At 40.2% G+C, this 16729-nt stretch overlaps 1 protein-coding gene across 1 annotated transcript in view; it reads right to left on the bottom strand.

Moving 5' to 3' along the window:
* mef2d (myocyte enhancer factor 2d) overlaps positions 1 to 15770 on the bottom strand; it is a 115635-nt gene extending 99865 nt beyond the window's left edge. Inside the window, exon 1 of the mRNA XM_037785176.1 lies at positions 15492 to 15770. The gene's annotated coding sequence lies outside the window, so the exon portion shown is untranslated. The remainder of the gene's footprint in view (positions 1 to 15491) is intronic.
* Positions 15771 to 16729: the final 959 nt, after the last annotated feature.

The raw sequence follows: 16729 nt of genomic DNA, 5'->3' as shown, positions 1-16729 counted from the left end.
CTTGCATCTTCCTCCGGTCTTGTAGGTGTGCAGCGCTCCTTGATCCTCGTCCCAACTTCTTCTGTTTTTTTTTTTTTTCCTTCTTCTTTTATCATCTTTTGCGATGCATTGTTCCCGGAGCTTTCTGGCAACAATACCAGATGGACCTCTAGTGAACCCTCAGTGTGCACAGTGGAGACTGCAGCTTCAGTCGTCGGACAGAGGAGCCTTAATCCAAGCCGAATATAATGCAGTCGATTCTGACTCTCGGTAATCTTCCTGGTTTCTGCTGCTCTTACCGGATCTTTAGCAACATCAGTAACCTTTGTTTCCAGCTGTCTTATGAAATATTGAGTTTCTCACACACACATACACATATGTGACGCGATGATAACAAGGTCATTGTTATGACACTGATCTCAAAAAATAGGAAAGGTTATTTTTCTATCAAACATATTGTAGTGAGTATGAGAGCTTCAACCTCAAGTCCCATGTTGGGCCAGACAACTCAGACTTCCAAGGTTAGCTAAGCTAAGGTGACCTTGACCTCTGACCTTCGTATGGATGAGGGCAAGTAAAGGTTTCCTGAAGCAAATCAATAAAGTCTCACACATTGAAAGTATTGTTTGTGCATTTCAATCAAGGGTAAACGTATTTATGATGGAAATCAAATGTATATTTGTGTTATATGTAAATACTAGTGAACAGTATAAACCATATAAATACTAGGGCTATGTTTGGCAAGAATCTGGCAATACGATACATATCATGATACAGGGGGTTACGATTCACTATACTGCGGAAAATTGCGATATATATATATATATATATATATTTATATATATATATATTTAAATAAAGTATTTATTGACTTAATAGTTAATCTTTGCATGTAAACTATTAATTAAAAATATACAGTGTTTTTGAGAATCAGTACAGTTCCACAAAACATAATATCACGATTTCAATATTTTCGATATTTTCTGACACTCCTAATAAATAGTCTATAACAGAAATTGTATTTATATGAGAGAAATATCCTCATAGAACAGCCTCCCTGGCTATTTTACTTCTAGTGCTGTTCATTTGGTTTATCATTTTTCTTCTTTTCACTCTCTCTTTTTAAAAGCTCCAAGACTATTGAGAACGTAATGGAATTTTAAATAAAAGGCCGTATTGCTGAAGGTTGCCAGAAGCTGAACTAAATGGATTCAAATTGAATTTAAGTGGATTTTGACACCACGGCCCAGTGAAGGTCAAGCCAGGCCTGGTTTCTGAGCAGCACCGCAGCCCCCGAGAGTGCTGCGACTCTCCGCTCAAGCTCCTGTTATTTAAGGTTAATCCTGCAAATTGTGTTGGGTTTAAGTTGCATTTAACCTACATAGAAGCCGTAGGTTGTGTCTTGATCCAGGACCACTGTCCTCTGATCCCACAACACACCCGATACAATGTCCATTTGGATAGCTTTGCATCAGATAACCTCTCTGGCTGGTATATTAAAAGAAAATACAACTTAATCTGGATAAAGTGCTGCAGCAAAACGGACTGCAAAAGGGAGAAGAGAGAGATCACAAAACAGACACCCGGAGATGAAATGTAATGAGAGGGCCAGAGTCCTACAGATTCCATAATCCCTGATCAAAATAAATGTTACGTGCATTCAGTGTTTTCATTTGCTCATCTGTTTCTACCTCGTAGCCAAAATGAGGTCAGCACAGATTTCCATTTTGGCTCCAAAGCTGGTTATTTCCAGCAATTTCTTCCGAGGCGTACCGGATAAATTTAGTGCCCTGAACAGGGTATTTTTAGCAAAAATCAACAACTGAGTAGGGATTTACCACACAGGTTCTTTTTTTTTCTCATTTCCGTTTACGTTTTATGTAACAGATCTTCAAAGAATGATTGCAGTGATCGGTGTGAAGAGACCTGGTGAGCTGTGTGACTAATGTTGTTCAACAAACAAAATGGAAATGATTCCACGATTAAATCATCACTGAAATCAGATATTTTTTTTTATGTGTGTGTGTGTAGGAGTTCAGCATCTAGCTCAAGGGCACTTTGGCCGAACATTCAGATACAATCCTGTGACCTTTCAGATTACAAGACTCTCTCTCTTTAAAGTCCAGGCCACCCTGCTGCCCTACTTCCCCCAGAATCCATCATCTGAGGATCTGCTCTGTTTATCTGGGAGATGAATGGAAAGTCTGTGGTAAACCACGGAGGGTTGATTGTAATGTAGGCCAGGGTGACAGTCAGAGCAAACTCCAAACAGGAATTTTGGGATCCAGCTTTCCCTTTAAGCTCGGAGGCTGTGTGCGCCACTCGTGCTGAAAGCTGAGACCTGCAGTCGCTACTCGTCCAGAAAGCCACAACATATCAGGTTGTTTTCGTAGCAACACAACTTCCTAATGTTGCACATCATGTTTCACTGATTAAAACAAATAGATATGGATCAAGTCCCAGTTTACAAGCAAACTATTCTAGGTTAAGGCAAATTATATCCATAATGGATTCAAAAGCAACAAGACAACAGAGTCAACATATTGTTCTTTGTAGTTTACTGCTGTGCGACTGTGATGGTGGAATGTAACATGAAAAAGTGATGTACAGTGGTAAAAACAAACACTAAAAACACCAGAAAATTAAGATATCAGTCTCCAAACTGTTTTCATTTTCTACTTTAGCACATGAAATATTTGGCAAATTAATTGTTGCTCTTTCGTGTTCTGTCTTGCTCTTTTTTAGACGGGATGTCACTACATAACTTTGTTTAAAAGTGTAGAGCATTTGGCCGCCTAAAAAGCTAATAATTTCCACTCCAAGTCATAATACTATTACTCATTACTCATTCTTTGATCAAATAGTTCTGGATTTAAACCTGTAATAATCACTTGAGGGCAGTAGGAATAAGTTCGCTGCAGATACGCACTGAGGACAGTCCGCCTGGTTGACAGTCCGTGCCGGGATCAGGGGGCCCAGGGAAGTGGCGAGGTTCGGGCGAAGGGTGCTGTAAAACTCACGGCCGCGAGCCACCTTCACCCCGGGCCTTTCCAAGCTGACCTAGAGCCTTTTGTGGCATATGGCCATGGAGGAAATGCGCCCAGCGAGGGCCTGCTAGCGTGAGGGAGAATTCCCATGAGGGGATCCTCCCACGCCGCGTGGCCATCCAAAATGTCATCACTTCATAATTTTATCATATTAAAAATATCTGTGAAATTGTCATAATTAGCACATGAAGTCTTGAGTAATGGCCAAAGATTTTCAGTTTTGTGAGGTCACACTGACCTTTGACCACCAAATTCTAATCAGTTCATCCCTGAGTTCTCCAGGCATTCCTGAAATATCGCGTTCACAACAATGGTCTGGACGGACCGATGGACAACTCGAAAAAGTAATACCTTCGGCCACGGTTGTCGCCGGCGCAGAGGCATCATAAAAACAATGAACAAATAGCCAAATCTTCGCATTGAACAGCCAAATCTGATCTGAACTAAAAAATTCTGATTTTGAAACAGCCCTAGGCTAATAGGATTAAGGGCTGCAAAGTCCATCCTGGTAGTTCCTGGACTTTTTGTTGCGGCAGGAATTACTATATGGCCCAAGAACTAAAGTCAGATCTTGGTTCCCTTGGTTGCTATCCAAGAAAAATTCCTAACTTCCTATAAGATTTATGGGTTCCGGGAAAAGTGTCTTAGATCATAAGTGGACTAAAAGGTATTACTGTTGTTCCCCTCAGCAAAGTGTGACCGAGGGTTGCTTGTGTTGTTGAACTAAACTCATAACCTGGATACACTCAGATTTCTAGTTTTGGTCAGTGTTCTGGTTTGGAGCTGGATTCATCATCTAATTTATGCTTTAAAATCTAAAAGCAAAACATCTCAATCAAATCACATATCAGAAAAAAAATCCATCTATGACATTATGCATTCAGATCTTGAAAGTTTCATTCATAAGTGAAATATGGCTGCAGTTTGAACGAGTTGATAAAAAATCAAATAAATGACTGCTGACATGAAAGTGAAGCACATTTTGGGATTCTATTAAATCCATGACTCATCTTAAGATCTCCGCTTATGAAATAGTTATGCATTTAAAGATTGAATCATCTGCGCTTGTTAAATATTGGATGGTGGATTTAACATGGCAGAAGTGTTCCAAGTGGATATATGTGTAGACATCTTATTGACCTCTTAGATACTGATACAACAACTTCTCTGAATTCACTACAGTCAAATGAACACAAGCAGACGTTGCAGTACGTTGCAGCATGAAAACCCCAAAGGAGTATCTCTAATGATCATCTCAAATAATTAGGAAGTTGAATATTATCAAATGGTGGCTTCTGTCATCACAACAAAAACATACCAGAGGCTGTCTGATGATTCCTTTTCCGACCGTCACTGACTGTTATTTAAATAAACCAACTCGGTAACACTCTCAGGGGACGGATGACATTCTTAAACACGTCCCTCCTTACAGACAATGATTTGTTTGCACAAAACGCTTTTAAGACTAAATCATTAATTTCCTCAAAAGCCTTCGGCAAGAACGAATATGCTTAAAAATCATGTTTCAAGTGGAAATCTACAAGATTGCGATTACATTTTTGTCTCCGTCTTTGCTGCTCAGCGCTCACTGCTGCTACTCTGCACTTCCACAGATCACCTGTCAATCAAACAGTGTGGGCGGATTTTGTATTTTGGGATTTTCTTTTGATGAAGTTTAGGTTTCTGTAATTGGTGCAGCTCTTTTTCTTTGTCTCTTCAACCACAGAGATGACGCTGCCTCCCTGCAGGTCTTCTTCTGTTTCATTTCAAACAAACAAAACAGAAATATAAAACACATCACTTCTATGCTGCAGATAAGATTCTCCCCAAGACACCGAATGTTTAGAGCCGTGTGAAAAAAAAACATTTCATGACAAAACTAAATGGACAAAAATCTCAAAGTATTGATATAGATATGACAATACTGACGATAAGATCAGAAACTAATGTTAAATAATCATGTTTGTACATGTTTGTAGTCTTTACATTTAACTGCACAGTGTTGAAATAAAAACACATTTCAAACAATGTTCCCCGGTTTAAGATCTCAAAATCACTAAGTTATTAATAGATTTGACAACAAATGTGTGTATCAAGATAACTTGAAATCATAATGTCATCATCACTATCTGGGTATTCTAATAAAATATAATAAATACTATTACTGACTCATACTGAAACACAACAAACATGACTGACAGAAAATGAAAAAAAAAAAAAAAAAGATGATTAATCATTTATTCTCCAGCCTCTCAAATCTGAAGATTAGTCTTTTTTCTATGCTTAATATATTTGTAAACAGAATTTGGGGGGATTTGGACTGTTGATTGGACAAAACAAGACATTACAGACATTAATTAATTAGGAAGAAACTAGTAATTTAAAACTAAATAGTTGAAAGCTGCAATCATTATAGTGCAATATCACTTTGTGACAGAAATGACCAAAAGAGGGATTTATTTATATGAAGATATTACACATCTCATTACATTTCTCTGATAGTAGAATTAGTAAGCAGAAGAATGCATAACGGCAACGATAAGAAAGTTCAACATCAGCTAAAGATTAGATGACTGTCTGATGGTGAATCACCCAGCGAGCCTCCAGCAGCTGAGGAGCTCACCCTGCAGACTGCAGCCTGTCCAACACAAACACAGCTAAACTAACAGCAAACCACCATCAGGCCTCCATCCTGCACCTCCGTAATCAACACTCCACTGCTCCGCTCAACAATCGTTCGGCTCACTAAGCTACCACTTCACAGAAACACACACACTTCAGTCCTCCTCCTCCTCTTCGGGGGTGGGTCTGCTTCACCTCCCTGCCCGTACTGAAGAACCCCGCCACCCACCCCCCTCATCCCTCCCCCCTATCTGCTCATTACCTTAATTGATGTTTAACCCGTAGATTGGCAGCTGATGATGGCTCAATTAAGGGCTTGCTGGAGGACAGGGATTAGTCCCGTGTAAGTAAGGCGGTTTGTTGCCCTGCGGCCACGGCTCCTCTGGACCCTAATCCTTCACTTCGGCCCCGAGGGTCAAAGCAGGGAGGACATGTTGCCAAATAGCTCCAAACAAGCAACAACGAGGAAACAATTCAACCATGCATGTACAGCGGGGAATTCTTTTAGGGCTGCAACTAATGATTATTTTCATTTTCAATTAATCTGCGGATTATTTTTCACGATAAATCAATTTAAAAAAAATTGATTGTCAAGTCTATAAAATGTCACTAAATAGTGAAAAACGTCCAACAAGAAATCATAATAACAATTATTTTGTTCAATATTGAGATCACAATTATTTAACAGGATACTGGATACAATTTTGTAAGTTTTAAAGTTAAATGTAATGCTGCACGATCAAGGCCAAAATCCTTATCACGATTATTTTAATCGATATTGATATCACGATTATTCATTGATTTTAGCGACAACATATTTTTATTACACTTTCACAATAAAATAAACAGAGCACTGTAAAGCTCATGACTGGAGCCACAAAACACCTTTATCTCATTGGTTTGGTGCTTTTAGGAAGGGGACTCACTGAGACCCTTGATAATATAAATGTGACATACCAACAGGAAACAACCCCAAACCAAGGGGCTTCACGAGTCTGTTGTTTCATACAGTTTCAGGGTTGACTCAGGTGGATTTTAATAGAGCCGGCTGTTATGCTTTGAAAGCCTTGCACACAAAAATGGGCTGAGAGCTACAGTAACCACAGACTGGACAGTTTTATTCTCCGAGTGTTCCCAGCTGGTGTGAAAATAAAAGCTGGTAAATTACAGCAGAGCAAAGCAGGTCCTTGCTTAGCCAGAAATACAGGAATCAAATGTATTTCAGCTCTCCCCAATGTCTTACCCTGTCAGTAGCTGCAGCCTGGCGAGACGAGACTTGATAACGTGATAACACTTTGTTGACAATGTTTTCTTGGTTGAACATTAAGTTTCCCTCCAATAATTACTGACATGTTTTCCAGTTTGATGAGTGTGTCCTAACTAAAACCTAATACATCCATGCTTTCAGCAAATGATTATTTCATTTTCTGTTGTATAGATTATTTTTTCCAATGAGACATTTACTGTTTAGCCTCTAAAATGTCAGAAAACAGATCCCTACCGCATGATTATAACTGATTATGATTAGGGCTGTTAATCGATTCAAATATCTGATCGCAATTAATCGCATGATTGTCCATGATTAATTGGGATTAATTGCAAATTAATCACACATTGTTTCATCTGTTCAGAATGTACCTTAAAAGGAGATTTAATAATCTTATCAACATGGGAGTGGGCAAATATGCTTGCTTTATGCAAATGTATGTATATATTTATACTGGAAATCAATTTACAACACAAAACAATGACACATATTGTCCAGAAACCCTCACAGGTACTGCAATTAGCATAAAAAAATATGCTCAAATCATAGCATGGTAAACTGCAGCCCAACAGGCAACAACAGCTGTCAGTGTGTCAGTGTGCTGACTTGACTATGACTTGCCCCAAACTGCATGTGATTATCATAAAGTGGGCATGTCTTTAAAGGGGAGCTCTTGGGTACCCATAGAACACAATTTCATTCACATATCTTGGAGGTCAGAGGTCAAGGAACCCCTTTGAAAATGGCCATGCCAGTTTTTCCTCGCCAAAATTTTGCGTAAGTTTGGAGCGTTATTTAGCCTCCTTCACGACAAGCTAGTATGCTTTGGTTGGTACCAATGGATTCCTTAGGTCTTGTAGATTCATATGATAGCAGTATCTTCACTCATTCAGCTTTAAAATTGAGTCCGCTACGACCTCCGAAATATCGATTGCGTTAACGTGTTAAAGAAATTAGTGGCGTTAAAACAAACTTGCGTTAACGCGTTAATATTGCGTTAACTTCGACAGCCCTAATTATAACTTTTCAGTTTTGTAATCCTGAAAATGCAGAAGCTAGAATTTACAAATGTTTGGTATCTTTTAAGTCTGTCATGATATCAGATTTTCACAACGCTATTATCGTGGCCAGAATAATTAATGATAACAATATTATCGCAAAAGAAAATTTGAAAATCTGTCAAATTAATCTTTTAACTTTATGGTGCATTTTGTCTCTTACATTATTTGGCAAATGAATCACGATCAAAATATGAGTGTAGGGAGGTGGAGAGAGAGTCTGTAACCATAACTGTACAAAAGCGTGATTTAAGAGGCACTAGATTATTTACACAATATTATCATATGTGTATTATTAACATGATATCAATATTTCATTTTTAAAAGGAGCAATATGTAGCACTGATAGCTAGCGTTTAAAATGGGTAACAGCCGTCCAAATTCAAAACATTGGATCCGTGGCACGTCCACTCCTCCGCTGTGACTGATAGCAGTTAGCACGTTTTCACTATTTAAGGGTTACCTTCTAGACACGGTTGCGTTAGCCTCTGTCCAGCAGTAGTCGGAATCACTTCACTGGCTGTCTGTCTCAAACACTCGCTGCTTTAATAAGCCAGCTGCACACGGACCACAGAGAGATGTGCCGAGGCTTTTCAGGTCGGGTAGAATCTAACGTTAACGTTATCTCTGTTAATCCAGTTGGTTTGCTTGCTTCCAGAAGGCTGTGTTTGTGTGTCAATTTATTTCATAATGTATGTGGCAACAGGGTGTTGAAATGGGCAGTGGACAGGATAACAACAGCCAAAACAAAAACGGAAATTTCAGAGGAGAACATACTGGCTGTAGCATTGTTGTCAGAGAAGCCAGTATTTCAATTTAGCATGTTTCTTTAATCTCTGATGACATATCATGGTCATTTTATGATTTATTGCAGTGATTATATTACATATTGGTCCTTAAAATATCATGGCTATCATCAATACCAGTATATCTTGACTTCATGGCTGAAGCAGAATTTGGTACCATTTTTTTTGCAGTGCTGAATATGAGCAACAGCAAATTACGAGTCATGTGATTTTTGTGTATACGAGCCCAGCTTTGGTGCTAATTCGGGCATGCAACACTGAAAATGAATCAAATCCCAAACTGTATCACGCTGAACTTTTCCACTCCGATTCGGGCCAAAGAAAACAAACAGTAGGTGTGATCAGCAGCACCAAGAGAGGCAAATCTCGCCCGGGCTGGTTCCTCCACCCTGCGTGGTGCTTCTCTGGCTGCAAGCACAGAAGGGAGGCCATTTTGAAATCGCAGTAGGGGGAGAGTGGATTGTGAGGTGAGGCTTGCTGCTGTTACTTCCCACATTAAGTGGCTGATGGTCTCCTCTTTGCACAAAAACACCTTTGGCTTCAAGTTCCATTAACGGAGAGGGAGTGAGGACATTTCTTTCCCTCTCTCAATGTGCTGGGGTAAAGCGCTGCCCTGCGATGATTGAATCATAGCCATAATAGCAGAAGGCAGAGGCCTGCTGCGCGGCCGAGTTCTTCCTGTTCTCCTCGCTCAGCGTGGGAACAGCCGTGGACAAAATCTGCCCTGGAATCAGCACACAAAAGGCCACGAAAGCAACGAGACCAGAGCAGGTAGTAATTGCTCCTTTCTGCTGAAACGCTCCGTCCGTTTAAAAAAAGGAGCACAGCTTGTGGCGTGAGGCTTTCAGTTTGACTGCAGTGAAAGGGGCATGCTCCTCTAACCCGGCTTACAAGAAGGGTTTTTCTGGCGTCGTGGGACGAGAGCACGGGTCAGCTGCAGGCGAGCACACGGAAAAAACACATGTCCACTAAGGCTAATCTATTGTACAATGCTGAAGTTGAAAAGGTAAACAGCCAAATCAATGAGGTGGTAGGAGACTCACCCCCCGCAGCACAGTGGCTACAGCTGTGCAGCTCACCTCTATTCAGCACTAAAACCTCGCCAGCTTCCTTTCTGTCCACTTTCCTTCATGTTAGAATATAACACAAACTTTTTACTTCCACAGTGAGCTGATGATGTCATTTTCTGCTCTCGCCGGCTAACGCAGCCGGGGCTTCAGCAGTGATTAAAGCCCATCAATACCCAGCCTGGCCAACAAACAAATTGATTAGTGAAAATGAAGACTCCAGTTAAAATTACAGTACAGTGCACGCCAAAGTCCCCGGTTCCACAGTCAAAGTCTCGAGGGTCATGACTAATGGAGAGCTCTGGAAAATCTGTCAGGGAATTAATGTGCTGCTGCTCACTTGCTCTTTAGTTTAACGCATGGTTTGGACCTTATTCTCCACAGAACATCTGGACTCTAGTGTCTCAAGGCTGCTGGAGTTTGCTTGCATTTTATTGTTTCATTTTTAAATGTCAGAAAATAGTGAAAATGTTCCTAGAGTCCAAGGTAACGTCTTAAAATCACTTGTTTTGTCCGATCAACAGTCCAAAGAAAACAAAGATATTGAATTTATAATTATATAAAACAAGAAAGAAGCAAGCAGCAAATATTTGGCGTTTATTTCTTGATAAATGACTAATAATGGATTACCAAAACTATTGTAGATTAATTTTCTGTTGATGAACAAATCAATTAATGCATTACTCATTCCAGGGCTCACCAAAGCTGAAACTAGCGTCAAATCTGTGAATTGCATATGAATAATTTTCTTATTAATTCTATTTACATTTGTTTAGCAACAAACCCCATAAATAACTTAAAATTAAAAAAAAAATAAGGCTCAAAAGATTGACAACTTAATCCTTTAAATCCCAGATAGATTAAATGTTTGCTAACTGGGATTTAATGATCTCTGGAGCTTTCGGTTTTAAAGCCTATACACACCAAGGGCGTTTTTTTCATGCGCCAATATATTTTTTTTTTTTCACACAGAACGCGAATATTACGTAGAAATTTTTATTTTTATTTTCCGAACAAGGTTGATTTTTTTTAGCTTTCGCACCGTGAATAAAAGCATCAGCCAATATGTTGTGCAGAAGGGGATGAGTTGCACCTATATTTATGAAACAACAACACGGAGGCTCCGTAGTCCGAACCAAGATGGCAAACTTTATTACTCCTTTCAACCATGACAAAGGCAGCACAGACCAGGTCCACTCCTTCCGTTCTTACCTTTCACAATAAAAGCACTAGACATAATATTCGCAGGCGAGTATTTCACATTTCCGTGTTGTTTATTTGTAACGCCCCCGGTGTGTAAAGGCGCCTCGTCCATTCTTTGAGGCCAACATGAATGAGAACTCCTTAAAGTGTTCCAAAAAAAGGACAATTGAACATCCACCATTTAATGACAATTGGGCAAAAACATCTTCTGATGAAGATCATGTGATACTTTGAAAAGCTCCAGAACTGCTACTAATAAGCCTTGTGGTGGTGAGATTGTTGTGTCGAGAGCTTTCTCCAATGTCAAGAATGACCTTTCAATCAGGCTTTTCTGATTTAAAAAAAACAAAACAGAGATAACACATTTGTTAAAAGATTTGTTTAGAATTTAATAAATCTGTTTCTTTCACCAATCTAAAAATGAACTGGCTATTGGGACCCAACCCTAATAATATAACTATCAAACTCAAAGTCAGTGAGTGATATATTACTGAACTAGAGCAGAAAAAAGTCAATCAATTAGTTGACTCATTGAAAATAAATGCAAAATCGTTGGTGGTTAATTAAGCAAAACTGCCAAACAATCACTGCTTCCAGCTTCTCCAATGAGAGGATTTGCAGCTTTCCTCTGTCGTATAGTAAATTCAATATACTATAATATGGGTTCTCCATTGTTGCTAGACAAAACAGGACATTTGAAGACGTCACCTTGGACTCTGAGGAATTATAAATGGCATATTTCCCAATTTTCTGACATTTTACAGAAAAATGATTTAACGATCAAGTAAGAAAAACAATCAGCAGATAAATCGATAATGAAAATAATCGTTAGCTGCAGCCTGAACACTGGTGCAATCATAGACGTTATAGATGGGATAGGACGTTTTACTGATAGAGGCCAATGGCTGCACAACCGCCACCACTCAGGAGGCTCCGTACACAAAGTCAAGGTAGACGACGGTTTCAGATACAAGACAGACAGACACGGAGGAAAATAAATCATTCAATCTCTTCCAAATAACCCAGCCATGTAACTATCTGTTCATGAAATGAAATCGCACACTCAAGGATCCTCCTCAGCCTGGCTGGGAATATGCACAAACATTAATGGTTTGCAAGAGCGGCATTTAACAATGTACAAGACATGCGACAGAAGTAATCTTGGCCAGTCATAAATCACACAACAGTGCATCGCCCATTGCAAATAAATAAAAAAATGTACAATGATGTAATCCACCAAATATTCTTTTATGAATTATTAAATTCTGAGTGATATAAAATGATTTATTAAAAATGGCAAAAGCAAAAGTAGCCGACTAGGCTGCTGCCAAAGTAAAGAAGATATCTGCCAATTAATCGGCTATTTGCTTTTTCCTGCTCCAAACTATCGTCATTATATCGGCCTTTAAAAATCCCCGGCACACATTCTAAGAGACCTCAAACTGAACTTTTATATGCTGTTCCACACCAGGAAGTGCACGGCTGTGCACTCAGGCACACTCAGTCACTTCATCATGCCTCCGACAGACACTGACGCTCTCTGTAATGTCTGGAGAGCACGACGGCTGACCGCCTGTGTTTGCAATTCAGCAGGAAGCTGCAGCAGGAGAGAATGATTGTACTTCCTCAAATTAACACAGGCAAGGAGGGAGAGGAGGGGGGTTGGGTTTTCTTTTCCCCCCGCTGTGTTTTGACTGTAGCCAACAGAGCACACGATGGAGCACATGGCTGAGCTTCAGTGAGGAAAACCAAAACCCTATTTCCTCGCAAACTCTGTGAATTTGGATGGATGTTCAGGAGAATTAATTCCAAGATTATTTTCACTGTAAAAAAAAAACCTGTCTCCTTAAGTTTTGTCCTGGCAGCAAGCTTTACTCTGTCGATGAGAGCGGCGTGCAGCTTCGCCTGCAGTCACGGTTCTCAGGGACACAAAAGCCCATTACTGGAGCTGAGCCCATAAGTTATCTGCAGCTTAAGCCCCTTTTCACAGAACAAGTCCAGTTACAATATTTTGTTCAATTTGTGGATTGTGTTCCTGTGTGAGTACATGAGTGAAGGGGACAACCCTCCAGAGACTTAAGAGAGACGAGAGAGGTATCAGATTGTCAACGAAAGTGCACCGTCAACATTTCTTCCATCCGGCTAACATGCACAACAGTTTACGGAGATGATGATGGCGATACGGGCCTTCAATAATGACAGAATTGAGGCCGCAATACAAGAGAGTCGGCATCTCAGAGCGGGACAAAGGATAAGATAAGGTGATGTTTGTGTAGAGGGGGCAAGAGCTCCTGTTAGCTTCGACATCTTGACAACGTCAGAAACATTTATTTTCGTTTGTCAGCCTCAACCCCCGCTTACTCACACGTCAGAGAACACAAAAAGAAAACAAGAAAAGGTGCTTTTTATCATTATTAAACTGGAATTTAACCAGTGTTGTTAGTGCAACTTTAAAGTGCTGGTCGCTTCAAACAGCAGACAACTTTCAAAAACAGGCATCACTTAGAAGATTGTGAGCTTTAAACCAAAGGAAGGCAGAGGGATGAGAGAAGGAAAAGATCTGATGTTGGCTATAGTCTTGTTTTCTCTGGACCAACTTCTGACTCTAAACAAGACAGTTTCACTTCAAATCTCTAATTTGTTACTTTCTGGGATGCAGCTTCACTTTGTGATCCGACCTGGTATATAACAGGTTTATCTTAACATAAGAATCTTGTAAATCCTGCCATTAATATTTACAGTTTGGGTATTCGTATTGGGTATTCTTATCCAATGCTACTTGAACTGAGAGGTTCGGGGAGGAATTCTGCAGGACACATTTTGTGTGTTAAGGTATCGAACTTCAGCCGAAAACTGAGACTCTCCGGTTCATTGTCCATCCCATCAGCCAGTTTACACCTGCATCTCTATGTTACCTAGTCTTATCTGGACCAACACTCATCTGTGGTTACACTGAGCCTCCGTGTCCTACTGCCAAAGACTCACCACTAATCTGCTCTCCTCTGACTGCTGGGGGGGGACGCTCACCAGCGCTGCTCAGCACCCTTATCTGGACTGTCTCCCTCTGGGATCCTGTGACACCTTTTTGGCAACCTGGACTCTATCTACCTGCAGGCTTTTGCTGAAACACTCATCTGTCCGTGTTGCAGCAGCATCCCTCCGCTGCACTAGATAATGATGTAATATATAACAGTTCCTCCTGACATGAGAGACCTCTCCAGAGACATATGCTCATTGTCTTGTTGCCCTCTAATCCCAGTCACCTGCCTCTATATGAGACCATGCCAAACCTATGCTGGATGTGGAAAATGAATGTTTCTCACTCCAAAAAAATAGAAAATCTTAGAGCTGACTTGACTGGAGCTTTATTCAGGTTTATTGATGCCATCATTACAGGGCTGCTTCAACGAGCAAAATGGTTTCCGGGTTTGAGGGAGGAAATTAGAAGTTTGATGGCACTCTCTCCCGGGAGAAAAGCAATTACGCGCAGCAATGAGAGCACAATTGTCGGAAATAGGCTCATGAAAGAGACATCAAATGATTCCTCAGACACAATAGCTTAAAGGATATGAGACAACACATCCAATATGGTTATTTTATATAAAAAAAAGGGGGGGGGGACACAATTTCACCAATCAGTTTTCTTGAGGCAGAGCTCTCTTATTTATCTTTACCCACTTTTCTCTCTGGCAATGTAAACCATGTCATTTAACGCGTAAAACGAAATTGATGGCGCGATAAAAAGTTGCCAATAAACTATAGACGTGAGAGATGAAAATCCATTTGCCGAAATGAAGAGAAATCGCGTCAGAAAAGCTGGCTGACACTTGTCGTAAATCGCTTCTGACAGCTCCTAATGGAGTGTTTGTTATACTGTTGCGCACGAAGGGCTCAAAACCAAAACACACCGGAGCTGCGATGAGTCCATTTACAGAGCGAAAACGTGCCCAAACAAAAACTGCAAACAGTGATGTTATAACTTAGCAAAAACTACATGAAGCACCGCGTGTCCTTGACACAAAACACACAGAGAGAGGGAGAGACTGAGGCGCCTCATTCAGAGTTACCACAACCACAACACTGTGTGCCATGTTATAGCAACTCCAGAGCTAAAACATGCAAATAATGTCCCACAACAAGCAGCTGGACAGTGACACACACACAGCTGTCAGAACACAGGAAGAGGCGACAATAACAATGTTGCAAAAAGCGGATAGAACGCAGGAAGAGGCAACAGAAACAATGTTGCAAAACGCAGGAAGAGGCAACAGAAACAATGTTGCAAAACGCGGATAGAACGCAGGAAGAGGCAACACAAACAATGTTGCAAAACGCGGATAGAACGCAGGAAGAGGCAACACAAACAATGTAACAGAACGCAGGAAGAGGCAACAGAAACAATATAGCAAAAGGCGAACAGAAGCTTTGGTGGTGACTCTTACCCGAGCAGTGTATCCACATCTGTTTTGATGAGACGAGGGGAGGTTTCAAACGTGACACTTTCACAAGAACGGTTTTCACCGAAAGACGGTAAACTCTCCGCAGAGCGCGGTGGGATATACCAATTAAAACAAATTCTTCCCTACTTGATGTACAAGGCAACTATTTAGTTATGGCAAATGGTGCCTAATCTATCCTGAGTGGCACTGCTTTTTTATGATTGACAAGGAGAGGCAGCCAATGGGAGCGAGCAGTGCGCGCAGCTTCGACCAATTAAATCGTCCAAGTGGAGTTGGTGGAAGGTGAGCTGTGAAAGTAGGAAGGGCTGATGGCGACATCATGTGTTAAGAGTTTATATCCCTCCGCTTGGCATGTTTTGAGAGCTCCACTTTCAGTGCTTTAAATACTGTATATTAAGCAACAAATCAGAGTTTTATATTATAAGCTACATAACAGCCTATTACAAGTATGTTTTTAATGTAATTATTTACACATTCATTTTTAAAAATAAATGTAAAAACAAAAAAATATAAATGAGTGATGTCATGTAGACCCTTGGTGAAATATTATTTATAATAAAAATAGTATATAGTATAGTATATAGTATATGTAAAAAATAATATATATATATATAAGTTGTACATTTACAGAGCAGAGCAGATAATAGAGAAAAAAAACTGTGTCTGGAGTTGGTATTTAGTCAGTTATTAGCATCATTGTAACATCATTATTCGCTTTGTTTACAGATGCGTAATGTGTATTTAAAGATTTACTTTCAGCTTTTAGCTTTACTTTCACTGGATGTTATAAATGATGCGATGATGTGCATGCCCTACTTTATCTGTTCACTGCGGAGGAACACGGTGTTTACAGTGAGAGTGCAGAGTGACGTACAGTGACGGATACAGTCAGTGTGGCGCGCGTGAGGCACGATGGCAACACATGTACAGAAATTTACTTTAGCACGAGCGCACGTTGGGAGTTTTTTTTTTGGAGAAGGACTTTATACGCAGCCGACGCACAGAGTCTATTCTTTCTCTGTATCCAGTTTCTACTGTATGTGGGTGAGGAGGCTACGTCATGTTACGTCAGCAGATGGCCTGGCTGGGATATTTAAAGAAATAACGGCTCGTGCAAAAGATGTTGTTTTTTTTGGGCTCAAATCTGAAAGTAGTGGAGGAGAAGTCAAGAGAGTCAGGATTTATTTAACAAAAACACCAATTCATACAGGAAATACATA

The sequence above is a fragment of the Sebastes umbrosus genome, chromosome 11 (assembly GCF_015220745.1).
Source record: "Sebastes umbrosus isolate fSebUmb1 chromosome 11, fSebUmb1.pri, whole genome shotgun sequence".
Classification (NCBI taxonomy): Eukaryota; Metazoa; Chordata; class Actinopteri; order Perciformes; family Sebastidae; genus Sebastes; species Sebastes umbrosus.
This window is presented reverse-complemented; position numbering and strand designations above follow the sequence as displayed.